The 18731-nt window shown below is 37.5% G+C and overlaps 1 protein-coding gene across 5 annotated transcripts in view; it reads right to left on the bottom strand.

Moving 5' to 3' along the window:
* The window catches only part of MAGED1 (MAGE family member D1), a 63933-nt gene extending 47700 nt beyond the window's left edge, over nt 1–16233 (bottom strand). For 2 of the 5 annotated variants that reach the window (XM_057311561.1, XM_057311556.1), the window contains exons 1-2: nt 16163–16223; nt 8378–8466 (exon numbers count right to left, since the gene is read on the bottom strand). The gene's annotated coding sequence lies outside the window, so the exon portion shown is untranslated. Of the gene's footprint in view, nt 1–8377; nt 8467–16162 lie in introns of all 5 variants that reach the window. The other 3 variants (XM_026490442.4, XM_026490443.4, XM_044380776.3) reach the window with 3 other exon arrangements.
* Between the last annotated feature and the right edge of the window lie 2498 nt (nt 16234–18731).

The raw sequence follows: 18731 nt of genomic DNA, 5'->3' as shown, positions 1-18731 counted from the left end.
TTTCTTTTAAATTAGCAGTGTCATGATTTCTACTCCGCCAGTGAGAAAAATGAAACTCTGAGAACTAACTTGCCTAAGATCAATACGCAAAGAGCTAGGATTCAAGTCCCTGTCAACTGTCAACAAAACCCAGTATTTTTCCACTACATCTTGCTGCCCCTCAAACTGCTTGGAGTGTGATGAAGAGAGGGTAGAGCATTCAAACGCATTCCTCAAATGATTCACAGCTGCACAAAAGACCCCATGCTTGTGAGATTCTCTGCCTTCTTTGCTTTAATTCCATGCTCACAGTAAGCAACAAGCTGTTTTCTTAGTTTGATTTCCCAAGTATCCCAATGTGGGAACTGACGTGCTCTGGAGAAAGGACCTGACTGTTCTGGTCACTAGAAAGTATGTATTACTGTAGGATGGGTGTGTTTTTCTTTCTATATCTATCTTAGTCTCAGTACATTAATTTGTATATATTTGTTTTTCACCAAGTTTCATTTCAGCATTTCACAAATGCTGAACACCAAATCCTGGACTACTGTCAATTATCTGAAATATCACTACCCTGCAAGCTCTTTTATTAAGTTCTGTTGGAATTTCCAAGTAAAGGTAATGTCCTTTCTTTGATAACTTCAAAAGTATTTACATATCAAACACCACTATGTAGAGCATGAAGCCTCAGAAACGCTTCAGTGAAAATAGTTTAAGAAAAGAAATTCTATTTTATTTTATACAGAATGATATCAATATTTGGAGGTACAAGGGCTGCAAGGGGAAAAATTACAATTATTCACAAATTACACTAACAAGCCAAAAATACTTCGTGATAATTCAATGAGCTGTACAGTTATGATTTACATACCTTTAAGTATGTTTTATATAAAGTTTATATAAAAACACAACAAAACCTATAAACAACTGGATCTAGAAAAAGAGGTAAGCAAAGTAAGAACAATGCACCAGAATCAAGCACTCCCATACACCAGCCACAATCAGTTACAAAACATAATTTAAAAAAGATCAGCGAGGACAATAAAAACTTATCAGGTACACAGAAATATGTCTAACAAAATATGCATGAAACCCTTACGGAGAAAACTATAAAACTTTTTTCCAAAGACATTAAAAATACCTAGACAAAAGGCGGGATGAACCGTATTCATTGTTGTAAAGATGCAACAAAATCTATAAACCTATAAACAGAAACAAGTTCTAATCAAAATTTCAATGTTTCTTATAGACCATGTTAAACTTACCTTAAAATTCATATGGAAAAGTAAAGGGCAAAAATATATTTTTGAGGAAGAGGAATAAGGAAGGAGCCTTTCCCTACCAAATATTAAGATGCATTACAAAGCTATAGTAATTAACAATGTAGGACTAGTATAGATACAGACAAATAGAACAATGGAACAGAATAGGAAGCCTAAAAGCAGACATATACATCTATTACAAAAACTTGGTATATGATAGAGACAGCATTATAAATCTGTGGACAATGAACAGACTATTCGGTAAATAATCCCAGAACCACAGATAAATCATTCCGGAAAAAAAAAAAAAGTAAGTTCTCTACGTCATACAATACACAAAAATAAATTCCAACTGGAAACTAACTGTGAAAAGAAAATTATAAAAGTTTTATAGGAGAATATAGTAGAATACCTTTATGAAATCAAGGTAAGAAAGAATTCCTTAAACAAGATGAAAAACACATATATGGAAAATGATTATCATTTCATGGCATAGTGAGGAAAACAGAAGAGGCTACTCTTTCATGAGGGCTAAGGTTATTAAAACTGCATCATAAATTTAACCATTTATGAAATGATTCACTTCTACTTGACCCCTTTTCCCTAGCTCTACTAAACCAGAGTAGCCTCTCAACTGTCCATTTCTTCAGGTACTTCCCAAGTTCAAGACTAAATGGCTAACCGGGCAGCTACGATATACCTGCTCTCTGGTCCCCACCCTCAGACGATTCTCATCCATTGCCAGAATAATGGCTACTTCTATGCAAAATTAAGTTCTCAACCTGGTGCCTTCCAGGAGGCCTTCACTGAGCCTCTAGGATGGGTTAGAGGCCCTCCTCCATGTTTCTTTTGACAGTACCACACCCTGGTCTCCCCTCCATCATAGCACTCCCTGTTGCAATGTCTGTGTCTATCTCATCCACCAGACTCAGTAGAAAATACACCTAATTTAATTGTGTCCTCATTATCCAGCAGAGTCTAGATCACTCCATTTTTCCTTACTTGATTAATTAATGGTGTATCTGACTTTTTTAAGGTTTCCACTCTCTTTCCCACTGGTATCCTAGCACTTCTGACATTCTTAGACTGTGTATGTTTCCCCTCTCACCTTCTATGACTTCCCCCTTTGTTCATTCACACTTGTCTGCCAGTGCCCTGGGAAAATATTTTCCTGATAACCAAAACAAATAGAGGGAATGAAAAGTAGCAAGCTATGCCCATCTCCCCCTGAAGCTATCGGTTCACTGTGCTCCTTTCCACCTGGAATCTTTCCTTTGTGACCTCTAGAATCCCCATTCTTGAAAAATAAGCTTACGTACACCCTTCAGTGATTTTTAGAACATCCCTTCACCTAGCCATAGATGAGCTAGTTTTCTCATAAGCCTGCTGATTCTTCCACACCTCTGGTCCCAACATTCCCAACTAGTAAACCACAGCATACTGGTATGCCAAACCTGTGCATAACATACCATTCAAGCAATATCTGTGAGATGGACATCCTCAGGCGGGTTGCCATGTAATATAGAGCAGAGCACAACACGTAAAAGCTAACAGGGTTAATGTCGTGTCCAACCGATAATAAAGATAACACATTTTCTAGAATATCTTTGCCTTGCGAATATGTGAGGGGCTATAGTTAGGCATTAAACAGTTTGACAAAAACAGCAGCCAAAGGATGAAAGGATATCAAGTGAAGAGCTACAACAAACATGCCACTGTTTTCAATGACTTTTCTTGAAAATTCAAATTCTCAACATGTACAGAGAAAGCAAAAATAATAACAGTAGTAAAATGTAAAGAAAGAGTGAACTAATATGCTAATATATTAATTTTTGTGAAATAACTAAAAACTATAGTCACATCCAAAAGGTACATTAAATACTAATTGCAATTAAAGTTTGGAATTATTTATTATTCCATTATTTGTTTTAAAATAAAAAATCAATAATACACATGTATAATATTTCACATCTTCATATAGAACATTTTGTCAATTTTCTGAAAGTTAATAAACTCATTTTTTAATCACTACAAGTGTACTTCTATAAAACCTTGAAACTCTGGGGAAGAAATAAAAAAGCCAGGGCCCTCCTGGCCCTGTGCAAGGGCTCCCTAAAGGACAGACTCTGGGAAAGAAAGGGACAAGGAGGGAGCTGGCTAAAGACAGTTGTTCAAGGACCCTCCAAAGACACAGGGTCATCTAAGCCACTACACTAGTCTTTACACTCGGCCATCCACAGATGCTGGTTATTAACTTCCTGGTTCTGATTCTTGACCCTTGAGTCTGAAAAAGAGACAACTGACTCAGAGCCCCCCTACAGAACTCCTGGCTAATTGCTAAAATCAACTGTTTGCATTGCAGGATAATAATGCAGCCTCCTTCATTCTCAAATGCCCTCAGAGGCTGGGCAACCACACTCAATTCTGGAGCCCAATTCTTGGGCCTTAAGATTCTGGGAAAGATGGGACCAAACCAAGGTTCTCCTGTGGAAGCCCCCTGAAGCAGTTAAGTGCAATTGTTCCAGGAGAAATGTGAAACAGTAATCAAGTCCCCCGTATCCACAGCAAATCACAGGTCCTGGCTACCCCTGGGTCATCTCCAAGCCATAGTTCTCTGGCCTCAAAACTGTGGAGGAGAAAAAAACCAAGGTATAAATCCACATACATTTCATAGTCAAAACTGGTACAATTCTTGTGGCGATCCACTTTCCATTATCTAATAAAGTTGAAGGGATGCACATACTATTACCAAGTAATCCCTCTGCCAGATATATATCTTAGAGAAACTCATGCACATATGCAACAGGTGTACAAGAATATTCTTAGCAGCACTAGTCACAACAGCCAAAAATAGAAGGTAATCCAAATGTCCATAAACAGTAAAATGTATAAATAGGTGTATATGCGTGCACGTGTCTATACAAACGGGCAAATAAGTAATAACCACAAAAGTCAAGTCAGGATAAATGGTTACCTCTGGGGGAGAGAGAAGATTACGAGCGGAGGCTTCTGAATAATTTCCAATGTTCTATTTTTGGTTCTGGAAGGTTCTTTTATGGGTGTTTACTTTATAATTATTCAGCTTAGTGTACATTTACATTTTACAGAACTTTTGGTATTTTTGTTATATTGCACAATCTAAAAATATTTTTTAAAAAAGGAAGAATCCAGGGCCTTCCTATGGAATTCCCTTAAAGTATGTGTTCTCAACCTTTCTGAGATGATGAATGATATTATATAAAAAGCACCTACCTCTCTCTATAAAAAGTATGGGGACTGGCTAACATATCCATTTGCAATAGGATTTTTGGAAACACACACCTGGGCAAGCCAGGGTCCTACCCTAAAGTAGCTAAGGGCAGTTAAGTCCCTCCAAAAATAGAAATCAATATAGAATGCTATCTTAGCTCTCCTTACATTCAAGACCACCAGTCCTTTCTTGGCCCTAACCCTGGTTATTGCCCCCCACCAAAAAGGGCAAAGACAAAACTGAGACAAACAAAGCCAGGGCCATCCAAGGAATCTGCTGCTAAACTGGTTAAGGGCAACAACTCATGTTGGCAACTGCTGCTTCCATTCCCTAAATCATCTCCCTGCTGTGAAAATCTCTGCTCCTTTGATTTTCAATGCCATCTGTCTCACAGCTATACTAACCCCTTCTACAAAATATAGCATCTTCTTCATCTTCCTCTCCACTCTTTTTATCACCTTTTATCTTCTGCAGTATCTTTGATATCTCATGGCTAACTTGTCCATCACCCCAGCTTCAGTTCCTTGACCTCCTCTACTCCAACTCACTCATCATCCAGAACTACTTTTCCTCTGAACTCTTAAGCTCCAATAACCTACTCTGACCACCATTTCTTGTCTGCCATATCACCTTGTTACTTCTACTCTTTTGAGCTTTGAAATTTTTATACAAGTTCTCCCACACCCATGCACATATTCACACAACTTCTCTTTCTCTGGATCCACAGAATCTTCCTAAGAATATACTCTTCCCTGATGAAACTAGATCCCATGGTCTATAACCTGAACAAATCCCATCAGTAACCTCAACAACTTATTTATTAGCCCCTCAAACCTTCCACCACCCACAATCACCACCACCACATTCACAGTCTAAAATCAAACCCAATGTTTGCCTTCTTTGCTCCTACTTCTTGGCAGTTGAACGTACCTAGAAATAAAAGACAAAACTACAAACACTTCATTTCCAACCTAGATAGGTGTTCATTACTGCCCATCAATGTTCTTTCATTTCCTAAAGATGGTTGCAAGTTTCCTTGTCTTTCCTCTGGCCCCTGGCCATCCCCTCTCACACTCCAGAATGCCCTTACTACCTTATTCACAGGGAATAAAAGGGCACCAAGAAAGAAGCTCTCCCTATTTCTTGCTTTTCCAAAACCGTAAAAATTAAAAACATCCCTTTCTGACTCTCCTTAATACCAGTGTCAGAAGTGATGTCCCTTCTCTTGTTCGTGGCCAGTACTTCGTATGTTCTCTACATATCTTTTCCACATTTTGCTTCGCCAGTTATCCCCGTTCTCTCCTATTATTTTCAACCTCTGTTTTTATCAGCTCCTCCCCTGCAGAACATTATAAACACGTTCGAATCTCTCATCCTAAAAATATACATGTACCACCTATTATCAATTCCACTTTTCACAGACAAGATCTTTGACATGAAAGTCTACACTCATTTCATCAACACTTTCACCAATTATATTATTAGTCCTCTGCACATCAGCCTTCACTAACACTGATCCATACATAATCACTGCCCTGGTTTTCCCTAAATCCCTAATGTAACAGAACCCTCTCAGTCTACATCTTATATAACCATGTACAGGTATTTCACATTTTATATTTTTAAAAAGTTTAAGATAGTAGTCTTGAAAGACAAATGCAATATATGTTCATTAGTATACAACAGTGCCTGGCACACAGAAACACATAAAAGGAGATAAGTATCTTTAATTATCATTCCACTCTCCTAGAGATAACTGTTAAGGCTACATTCCAACAGTCTGGGAGAAGCTGAGCAATCTCACTCCTCCTTATACCATTAAATCCCATGAAGAAGAGGAGGAAGAGGAATTCTCAGATTACTCAAGGATGCACAACTGGGCCTCACTGTCAACTGGTGGAGCTTTGAAGAGAAAGAACACAATAAGCAAAAGTTCTCGTGGGGTCTGTTAAAGAAAAAAATTATCCTGACACTTGTTAAAATGATAAGATTAAAAGGACTATTGCGATAGGCATCAAGACTACTGCAATAGCAAAGAGAAAATGGACTCCACTCTGAATACAGTAAAGACAGCTGGGAATCTATAGCCAAGGAGTAGATCTGGGCAGTGATGGGGGGGGGTCAGTAGATAGAAAATTAAGAAGAGACACCAAGAATAGGGGAATTCTTGCTAAACAGACTTAGAATTCTTGTTGAAGGAAGACCAGGATGATCATGTATTAAGGGGCAGGGAGGGGTCTCATTAAGTTGATTCAGCATGACTCTTTCTAAAACTGGACTAGATAGGTCAAAGACAATGCCCAAAGATGAGATCTAGTTGAAAAGAGGGCTCCAAGGAGCATGACTCAGGTTTGGTCAAGGAGGGAGTGTTTGTTAGTCCTTTTCCACTCTTCAGCTGTCCTTGGGCAGTGTTTTTTCACTGAAATATTCTCTATTTTAGACTTGTTGCAATGAGACGGCCCCTGGATATTTATGCACATACAGAATTACAGACATGCAACACTATGTACATGTGTATGCATAGAGCTATCTTATATACATATAATATATATCACGTATATATTATACATATATATAAAATGTCATGTTACACTGCACCCTATGTTTATATACATATATTATGTGTTATAATAGATTATATGTAATACACACACACATGACTCTCCCATACACCACACACACATATAGGGTGGAGTGTAACATGACACTGTCTCTCTCCCAGACCACTACACCTCTCTCCTTATCAGTCTCCTACTGTCTCATTCTCCTTCCCCCACCCAGTGCACCATCAGTACATCACAAAGAGAACTGTGTATCTCATCCACTTAGGACAATTCCATTATTTCTTCTTCATAAGCTTCAGAATGAAATCCTAGTTCTCTGACCTAACTTTTGGGGCTCTCAACATCCTGTCCCCTATCTATGTCTCCAGTTTCATTTCTCCTCCTCTACATAAAACTTATGTTCCAGTTATAATCAACTACACATATGCCTTTCTTTGAATATATCAAGATCCCTCCACAGTTCTTCCAGTTTTCTGACTGGAACACCTTTCCTAACTTTTCGGCCTTCATACTTCCTCTATTCATCCAATATCAAACATTATCTTCCTTTCCAAAGCATTTGCAGATGCCCCTTCTGTGCTCCCCCACAGTCTATCACTTGCCGCCACTTGCCTATACCCACCACAGTACTCATCATACTCTTTAGACACTGTCTGTTCATTTACTCATACCCCCACTATAATGAATCTTCATCAAGAACAGGAAACCAGGGGCGTCTGGGTAGCACAGTCATTAAGCGTCTGCCTTCGGCTCAGGGCGTGATACTGGCGTTCTGGGATCGAGCCCCACATCAGGCTCCTCCGCTGGGAGCCTGCTTCTTCCTCTCCCACTCCCCCTGCTTGTGTTCCCTCTCTCGCTGGCTGTCTCTCTCTGTCAAATAAATAAATAAAATCTTTAAAAAAAAAAAAAGAACAGGAAACCAGTCAGGCTTAGCTTTACAAGTCCTCTGTACCCAGCGTAAGACCAGATACAAGGTAGTGTGGTCTCTAAACTTTTACTGAATGAATGACTACATAAACAAATGAAAGCCATGCTTAGCTTAATTTTCAATGGAATGCTGGTGGAGTCATTCACTTGTACTCAAAATAGTGAGGAAAAAGGCATAACAAAAGGTCACGTAGCATGACTAAGAAAATAGTAATAATCCCCTGAGCACACACATCTTGCTTTCTAAGTACCAATCCCTACTGAAATACATGCCTCCTAACAAAATGGCTGATTCCAGGATGGGGGCACAGAATGTACATAATGAACCTAAAGTATCTTATGTCAAAAAGCAAGGAAGGGCTAGATGGGTGATGGGTATTAAAGAGGGCACTTACTGTGATGTGATGAGCACTGGGTGTTGTACGTAAATGATGAATCACTGAATTCTACTCCAGAAACCAATATTGTGCTGTATGTTAACTAACTAAAATTTAAATTAAAAAAAAAAAAAGAAAGAAAGGAAGTCAAGATCTAATGAGATCATGTAAAGAATACAGGAGCCAAACAGAAAAGTCTAATTTCTATGATGACACAGTTTGAACATCAAAAATAAATCACAGTGGATACATATAATAAAATACATAAAAATCCACAAATTCCTAATGATATTAAAGAAAACAATGAAAGCCCCTAGGAAACCAACCCATTACTCCGATAAATGAAAAAAGGCATTCACCCTGACTTTCTTTTTATAAAATATATTTTGGGACCCAAAAAAAGCTGATAAAGAAAAGGTCTGTTTTAGGGGCACATGGGTGGCTCAGTCGTTAAGCGTCCCTCTCTCGCTGGCTGTCTCTCTCTCTGTCAAATAAATAAATAAAATCTTTAAAAAAAAAAAGAAAAGGTCTTTTTATAAAATAATTTCAGCTAATAAATGCAGAAGGATTGATAAAATTAGACCACTCTTTTTCAACTACTACTGAAATAATGAATTTAGACAATTATCTTCAATAGCTGCTAAAATCAACAGGAGAAAGGTTGATAGGAGATGCTACAATGGAGAGATCAGGCTGACAAAACCTGAAACACAAATCAACCCCAGAATCAGTTAAAATGTTAAACCAGATACGATGAAATACAATGGAAAGTGCGTATCACTACCTGCAACGATTTTTTCCCTTAAAAAATAATTGAAGGGATGCCTGGGTGGTTCATCAGTTAAGCGTCTGTCTGTCCTAGCATCATGGGCTCAAGCCCCATGGCAGGCTCCCAACTCAGCGGGAAGTCTGCTTCTCCCTCTACCCTTCCTCCCGCCCCCGCTTATGACCTCTATCTCTCTAATAAATAAGTAAAATCTTTAAAAAAAATAACTGAAACTGAATCTAATCAATCCTCTAGTTCTAAATGCCAGTGAACAGAAACATGCAGATGGGAAAACAAACTGAATAACACCTCAAGGAAGCAATCATCTAAATCCGTTCATTGACAGGATAAGTAACTTAGTTTCTCTAATAAACCACTGGTCTTTAAAATGTGGGGGGGTGACTACAGATGGTCAGGAAAAGAGACTTAAAGAAAAATATCTAACGGCAATAAAGTGGCCCTTGTTTAGATATAGACTTAACAAAGCAACTACAAAAAGACATCTTTTTTATTAATACTTTTTTTAAAGATTTATTTACTTGAGAAAGACAGAGAGAGAGAGCACACACACATGTGGTGGGGGAGGGGCAGAGGAAGAGGGAGAGAAAGAATGCCGAGCTCAACACAGAGCTTGGTATCACGACCCTGAGATCATGACCTGAGCAGAAATCAAGAGACACTTAACTGACTGAGCCACCCAGTTGCCCCTAAAAAGACATCTTTAAGACAATCATGGAAATTTGAATATGGACGGGGCATTAGATAATATAAGGAATTACTGTTAATCTTATTAAGTATAATGGGCTTGTGGTTACTTAATATAATGCACTTAAGAGTTAGAGATGTGGGGTGCCTGGGTGGCTCAGTCGTTTTAAGTGTCTGCCTTCGGTGCAGATCATGACCTCAGCATTCTGGGATCCAGCCCTGCGTCGGCTCCCTGCTTAGCAGGGAATCTGCTTCTCCCTCCCCCTGCTCTTGTGCTCTTGCTTGCTCTCACACTCTCTCCCTCTCAAATAAATAAGATCTTTTAAAAAAAAAGAGAGATGTACAGTGAGTTATTTACCTGTAATGACATAACATCTGGGACTGCTTTAAAATACCCCAGTGAAAAAAGTGGGTGAGGAGAAAAGGTCTCCTCAAATGGTATTAAGTGTTGAAGCTGAAAAATACATGCTTCTTTATTTTACTATCTTCTACTTTAAATATATTTGAAAATTTCAGTAATAAATGAAAAAAGCAGACAATGCATGTCAGGGGTTGCAACTAGCTCCTTCCAAACTGGACAGTTTGAGCAACAGAAGAAATGATGACTGCAATGGATTGAAAAGTACTACATATATAAATAGCCACAAGTTCAACAAAATAGAGAAAAGGATAACAAAAAAAATCTCAAAAAATATAAATATACTTTAATCTAGGTTGGATGATGGTTTTAAAAACCAGCTATAAGACCTATATTTTGCATTTTATAATTAATAGGTCCCTCGGCAGGATTTCTTCCTCTCCCTACCTCTTTATTATTTGATTTTTACCTTTATTCTTTTGTATATTATATGATACAGTGATAAGAGCATGGGATTTCATATTATAGAACTATGCATTTGAATATGAACAGCCTTTGAAGCTTTATGATTGAATAAGTTTCTTAGCCAAGTATGATTCCTTTCCTTTACTATAAAATGGAAGAATATGTACATCTTTACTCTTTGTTTTGATTAAATATGTATACATTGCCTGATGAAAAATAGAACCTTAGTAAACAGTGCTTGTCTTCTTTTTTTAAAACAAGAAATACCAGCTATAAAGGCTCACTGGGGGAAAAAAAAGAAATTTGAAAATGGATTAGGTATTAGATGATATTAGGAAATTATTTTTAATTTTTCTTGGTGACATCATGGTAATTAAATTATTTACAAAATGTCCCTAATATTCAGAGATGAACACTGAGATATTTAGGGGTAAAGTGACATGATGCATGCCCTCAAATTGATCTATTAAGTAGTATCTCAATCAAAATGCCAAGAAGCATTTTTGTGGAAACTGACAAGCTGATTCTAAAATGCATGAATAACCAGACATTACTGAAGAAAAAAAACATAACTGTAGGACTAAATAACTATATATAAAGTATATTATAAAATGACGTTAATTATGACAGTGGTACTTATACAAGAATAGAAAAACCAAGCAGAACGGAATTCAGAAACAAACCCATATATATAATCTAGTCATTTGATGTATGAAAAACATGACTCTATACAAGGGAAAGAACGATCTTTTCAGTAAGTGATAATGGGCTGACTGAAAGTCCATTTCTTTTTTTTTTTTAAGAAGTTTTATTTATTTGAGAGAAAGAGCATGCACATACACATGCATGAGCAGGAGCAGGAGCAGGGGAAGGGGCAGATGGAGAGGGAGAAGCAGACTTCCCACTGAGCAGAGCCCATTGTGGGGCTCAATCCCAAGACCCTGGGATCATGACCTGATCCAAAGGCAGACACTTAACCGACTGAGCCACCCAGGCACCTCTGAATGTCCATTTTGACATATGAAAAAAGGGGGGGGCTTTACTCATACTGAAATCATACACAAAATCAATTCAAATAAATTGTGAATACAAATGAAAAGATTAAACAATAACACAACATAGAAAAATGTATTCACGACTTTGAGAAAGGCAAAGATTTCTTAACAAAACAAGCACTAGCCATAAAGGGGAAAAACTATGAAACTGAACAATATTAAAATTGAGATATTCAGTTCATCAAAAGACACCATTAAGAAACTGAGAATGCAAGAAACTGAAATTTGCAATAAATATATCTAACAAAATATTAACATTCTTAATATAAAAAGATCTCCTACAAATCAGTAAGATAGTCCAGGGAAAAAGTGGTCAAAGATTAAACAGGTATTTCATAAAAAGATATCCAGGCCTACAAATATATGAACAAATGCACATTTATCATCAGATTTGCAAATTAAAACCACAATAAGATACCATTCATAACCACTAGAATGGCTTTTTTTTCCCTTAAAAAGCAAAAAAGCAAAGACAATGACAAGCGTTGACAATACACTGGAGCAAGTAGAACTCTTAAAGATTTATAAGAGTTTTATAGTACAGGCACACCTCAGAGACATTGTGGATTTGGTTCCATACCACCGCATCAAAATGAATACCACAATAAAGTGAAAAGAATTTTTTGGTTTCCCAGTGCATACAAAAGTTATGTTTACACTATACTGTAGTCTATTAAGTATGCAATTAACATTATGTCTAAAAATGTATATACTGTAATTTAAAAATATTGCTAAAAAATGCTAACCATCATCTGAGCTTTCAGCGAGTCATCATCACTGATCACAGATCACCATTAACAAATATAATAGTAATGAAAAAGTGTGAAATATTGCAAGAATTACCAAAATGTAACACAGAGACATCAAGCGAGCAAATGATGTTGGAAAAATGGTGCCGATGGATTTGCTCAACTGAGGATAGCCACAATCCTTCAATTTGTTAAAAAACGGTATCTGCAAAGTCCAATAAAGCAAAGTGCAATAAAATGAGGTGTGTCTGTACAACCATTGTGGAAAACCAGTTGATATTATCTACTAAAGCTAATCATATACATAATCTTTAATTCAGCAATTCTACTCTTTGATACATGCCCAACAGAAATGTGTGCATATATCACCAAAAGACATGTACTAGATCGTTCACAGTATTATTTACAGGCCAAAAATGGAAACAAACAAAATGTCCATCTGCTATGATATATTCACATAGCAATGAGAATGAAGGAATTACCACTGCACCCAATAATATGGATGAATCTCGAAAACGAAATCTTTTTTTTTTTTAAGATTCTATTTTTTTGATTGAGAGCCCACGTGCAGAGAGGGAGAGTGAGAGGGAGAAGCTGACTCCCTGCAGAGCAGAGAGCCAGATGCTATACAGGGCTAAATCCCAGGACCCTGAGATCAGGACCTGAGCTAAAGGCAGACACTTAACTGACTGAGCCACCCAGGCACCCCTTAAAAACAAAATCTTAAGCCAAAGAAGTCAGGCACACACAAAAAATACTATACTACCATATTTTTATAAAGTCCAAAAATAGGCAAAATTATTATACCATGATAGAAGCCAGGACTGTGACTAATGGGAGTTTAGATGTGACTTGTAGGGGATACATTCAAGGGCCTTGAGATGCTAATCATGTTCTATTTCTTAATTTGGATGCTGGTTACACAGGTGTTTACACTATGAAAGTGCTTCGGGCTGTACACTTATGATACATGCTCCTTTCTGTTTGTATTTAAGTTTACTTAAAAATAATGCCTGCAAATCTCAAATGGTTCAGCCAAAATAGATAGATCAGAAAACAGATAAACGATTACACTTTAATTAAAAAAATGAATGGCTGGCTGGCTGGCTGGCTGGATGGATGGATGGCTAAGAGGAGCAAGTGAGTGAACAAGTGAACTAATACGGCAAAAGTTAACAACTGCTGAATCTAGGTTCAGAGCATAAAAGTATTCATTGTACTCTTCTTTCGACTTATGCCTGTTAAACTAAAAAATGTTCAAGTAAAAAAAGCCACCATGCCTCTCAGCTCTTAATATTCATTAACAAGTACCTGATATAATTTGACTTATGAAAGGAAATTTTTTTAAATGAAATTTCTATACCCAGATTATGTCTCATAAAATAATAAAATAATCCATATATTTTCTATTTCTCATTAATAAACAGAAAAAGAGAGACAAAAAGACAAAGAGAATCTGCTCAGGACTAAGTGTTTCACAGACCTCACCTCCATGAACCTCATCACGAACAGTAAGTTACTATCTACCTCTGAGTCTTGGTTTTATCATCAGTAAAATGACAATGATAATACTGACCTTAAAGGATGGTTTTGAACATTAAGGGACCAACTATATTTAAAAGGTTGCCTGTACAGACAGACCAGTACTGAATTCTTCCAATTTAACACACCAAACATTTATGGGCAACATACCATGAAGACACAGTGATAAGAGCAGTGAGAGAGGTAAGCAAATACGCCCTAAGACAGCACACAATGTACCACAGATAAACAGACTGAGGGAGAAGTGAGGATGGATATAAAGGTATGTCTTCCTAGCAGGGCTGGTAACTGACAATATACCTAAAGATAGCAAGAAGCTAGCCCAGGATAAAAAGAATATGGAAAATGTATGTGCCTGGATTAGGTTATTTCAGTATACAGAGTGCTGCATTAAAGCTATGCAGGAAAGTGACCAGGGGCAAGGGTGTGTGTGTGTGTAGGAAGCTGAATGAACAACAAATACAGAGACACCGACATAGATATATCCTGTTTTTCCCACTAATAGCTGTACAGTTTGTGCCCTCACTTCCTTTAGGTTCTGCTCAACATCAGGGAAGCCTTCCTAACCATCCTATTTAAAATAGTACATCCCCTCCCTGTCACAACCTATTCATATTTATTGTATATTCATTTATTGTCTGTCTATCAACTACAGTATAATAAACTTTTTATTTTCCACTGTTGTATCCTCAGTGCTTAACACTGCCTGACACATAAAGTTATTCAATAAAAAATTCTTGGATGAATAAATGATGGTTGCACACTGGGCTGAAGCTGTGTGACATTTAAATGCTGTGTAATTATGACTTAAATAGAGAATATGGAGACATCAGCAATACCCTTCAAAAAAGTTCCTAAGTGTTTTAGTATCGTGAAAATCTCCACCTCATTTTTTTCTAAAAGAACTGAAAATTATCCCTGGCCCAGAAAAAAAGTGTTACCTCTTATTTTGGCAAGTATAACACAGTAGTTACAGGAGGAGAGGAATAAATTGCTTGTTCAAGAAAATCCTTGGTTAAATTCCTCTTTAGAGCCTGAAAAGCCCTGACCCTCATCATAAGTTTAATGATCATGATGTCCCCTCTCTTGGGTAAAAAACTGGAATAATAAATTATGATTAACTTACGTTCTCACAACACAAATTAAACCTGATGAATGGGACAGAAAAATACATTTTTGCACCAAATAGAGAATACTTGCAAAGTTCCCAGGAAAACTGTGTCTGAAAAATCTGCCGGCCTGCTGTTCAATGTTGCTACCAGATACCAGAAAAGGATCTGCATAATAAATGTAACTCATATGAAAAAATAAATTTGTGATTGGACGTCATATCTGTCAACCATTTCTATTCCATGAGAAGTTCTAAAGGAGATGGGAAAGCTTCCACCATTACAAATTACAGGTTACAGGCAAAACCCACTATATCTGCACCTTTAAAAAGTGTGGATTGAGTTCTATGCCAATTTTTTTTTAATGTCATGAGTAGAGGGTTAAAAATCAGTGCAGTTTCTGATGTATCATTTTGTTTAGAGTAAAAATAATAATAATAAATAATAATAACAATAATAATTTGAACAAGACCCTACGTCTCTAAGGGCTAAAATTTCTGCCGCTGCTTATTTTTAAGAACAAAAACGGCGTTGACCAAGAAAGTGAAGTCACACCTGGTTTTGGCAAGTATATAATTCAATGGCCTTTGCAGGAGGGGGGCAGGAGGGATCAGAAGGCTTGTGGGGCAGGGAGGGAGGTAAAGTATTGGAGTCGAAGGAAAAGGAAGAGTGGGATAAAGGGGTTGCAGAAGTTTTTAGGCTAAAAGGGGGCAGAGAACAAGGTGGGAGGTAAGAGGGAGGAAAAAAATCTGTGATAGAGGGATTGACCCAGGCTCAGAACGGTCAGGGAGAGATCTGGGATAACGAGGACAGGTGAAGAATGAGCAGGGATGAAAGAACTACAAGAGAGAAAAGGGAGGGGATGACGGCCTGCCATCTTCAGAGTAGGGGAGAAAAGATAGGCGACCGGAACCTAAGCGTCAGAAGCATCCTACACACAACGTACTCTGGGGATGAAAACTTCTTTCCGCCCCATGTAGAAGCGAGGAGGAAAGCTTCCCCGAGGGTCTGGGGACTCAGTTGTGAAAATTATCACCCTCTTCTTTACACTCACCTTGCAGAAGAAAGCCGCGACACAACGATGGCGTGACCGGAAGTGCTATTTTCCTTCGTTTGGAGAGGCTTATCTTCCGCTGCCACGCCCCCTTTATCATGCAACTTCCTGTGCCTCTCTAGCAAGCTCTTACGATGCTTTATCTCTCTGGCTTTCTCACCCTATCAGATGATGTAAACTGGCTGGGAGAGGGATCAGTAATTTTTTATAAATCCTAGCTCTAGTCATCCCAAGAACTGAATAATTTCAGCCAAACCCCACGTATCCAAATTTGTCACCTTGCCTTGTTGATTTAGCCTTTGAAATACCTTCCTAACCCTTAGTCCCTTAACTCTTGGACTTCAACAGTTACCTATTTGTCATACTGGTTTACTGTTTTCTGACATACCATGTTGAAAAAAAAGTTCATCTTTATTAGTGGCATACTTTGATTTCAAGGTTTTGAAAAATCTTAAATCTGAATCATTTTTTGTCTCAGAATGGTATCCAAAGAGTTACATGCTATACTCAGTTTCCAAGTAAATAATAGTAAACTCATCTAGAAAGCATTCTTATATATGTATATACTCGCCCCCTAAGAAAATGATAACTGACAAAATTTTCAATAATAAAAATAATTCTTACTGTGGTTAAAAGTTCAGTAGTGAATTACCTATTGCCACTATCTCCAGAAAGCTCTTCTGGGCCCAAAATCTGTACCCCAATTCTCCTTTTTTGCGGTTATTTTCAGTCAATCTACAAGTATATAGTGAGCATCTACCATGTCCCAAATACTATGCTACACCCATGGGCATTGCAGTAGGAGTCCCACAGCTTAGAGGCTAAAGGTGCATTTTAAACACATAAGAGCCTGGCATAAAATAGGTGATTATCAATGTTTGTTGGATGAATAAATAACCAAAATGTGGTCAGGGAAATGACTGGGGCCAGCACCAGGTCCTTACTTTTGCTGGTATTTTTATAGTTCATTTCAACATTTTAACTCATATTTTTTCATTCAACCAGCAGATTCTGAACAACCACTCAGTGTAAGGTTCTGTTCCTGATATTGCCCATATAAAGAAAAATAAGACACAGTCCTGGATTTCAAGGCCATCCAAACAGTGGGGGAAATGAACACATAAACATCTAACAGCACTATAATGCAACAAAATAATAGGTAGAGAAGACAGTGTAGGAACTATGGCTATCCCATTGATTGGTGAATATTAAAAACCTGAAATATACCTTATCTCCTAAAGGGTGCTCATTAAAGACTTGTTTAATGTTGACTAGATTATTGAATGGATGAATGAAATGGAAGAATGGCAGTGGACTTGAAGTATAGTGTGAAAGGAACAGTAATGAGTAATGAAGCTGAATATAAGAAGAGGCCAGAAAAGGAAGGACCTTGCAAGCCACGTCATGGAGTTTGAGCTTAATCATGAGGAAAACAGAAACCCAAGGAAGAATTTTAAGCAAGAAAGTGTATGGTAATGTTTAAAATGAGAATATAGAAAATGGGTTGTACTGGTGCAATCTGGAGGCAGAGAAGTTGATTTAAAGGATATTGTAGTAATCAACGAATAAATACAGAAAATTAGGGGCTTATGCTATTAATAATTAATTGTATTTGGGAATTGAGCTGGAAAAATTAGCCAGTAGATTATCAGAAATCCAGACGCATTGAAACCTGATAATATTTCTTGACTTCCTCTACATTCAAAGTTTTGAAAAATTCATGCAACAAATATTTATCAAGCAGTTAATATGCACCAGGCTCTAAGGATAGAACCATAACCAAAATGGCAACAATTTCTGCCCTCGGAGGGACTACATGCTTGTGGCAGATAATAAAATATTTAAGAAAATACATGCCAGAAAGTGACAAGTATTATGAAGAAATAAAGCAAATAAGTAGGATAGCAATGTACACGGAGAAGGGGGAGAAGATTGCCATTATGGAAAAGCTCACTGAAAGGGTGATATATGAATATTTATAGACTTTTCTCTAAGTCATCAGGATCACTTAGTTCAGACCCTCTGTTTCTACCAAAATCCCAACTCCTTAGCATGGTATACAGAAGCCTTGGTAGTCTAACTTGATCTCTCTCTCTCCAGCCTCATCTCTCACCACTCAGCTTTTCCCACCCTAAGCCAAAGTCTCACACGAGTGCTTACAATTTGGAAAGTGCACTAAGATCTCAAATATGTGTGCTTTCATACCCTGCTATCTAGTATTCACCTTTCATAGATCAGCTCATATTTTAACTCTTTCATTGAGCTTTACTGACTCTTCCTTCCATTCCTTAACCAAAACCAGACAACTGTTCCTCTTCTCTGCTTCCACCATACATCCTGTTATCACTTTATTTTATTCACTCAACAACCATTCGTTGGCCAACTACTGTGTGGTTGTCACTGTTCAAGGCAGTAGAGATACATGCATAAACAAAGGAGTGGAAAAAATCCTTGCACGTTTAAAACTTACCTTTTAGTGAGGAAGACAAGCAATAAGCAAAATAGCATAATAAATATGGAACTTATAAAAGAGTAGTTTTCAACTCTGGGTGTCCATTAAAACCACATG

The sequence above is a fragment of the Ursus arctos genome, chromosome X, assembly GCF_023065955.2.
Source record: "Ursus arctos isolate Adak ecotype North America chromosome X, UrsArc2.0, whole genome shotgun sequence".
NCBI classification, from domain to species: Eukaryota; Metazoa; Chordata; class Mammalia; order Carnivora; family Ursidae; genus Ursus; species Ursus arctos.
This window is presented reverse-complemented; position numbering and strand designations above follow the sequence as displayed.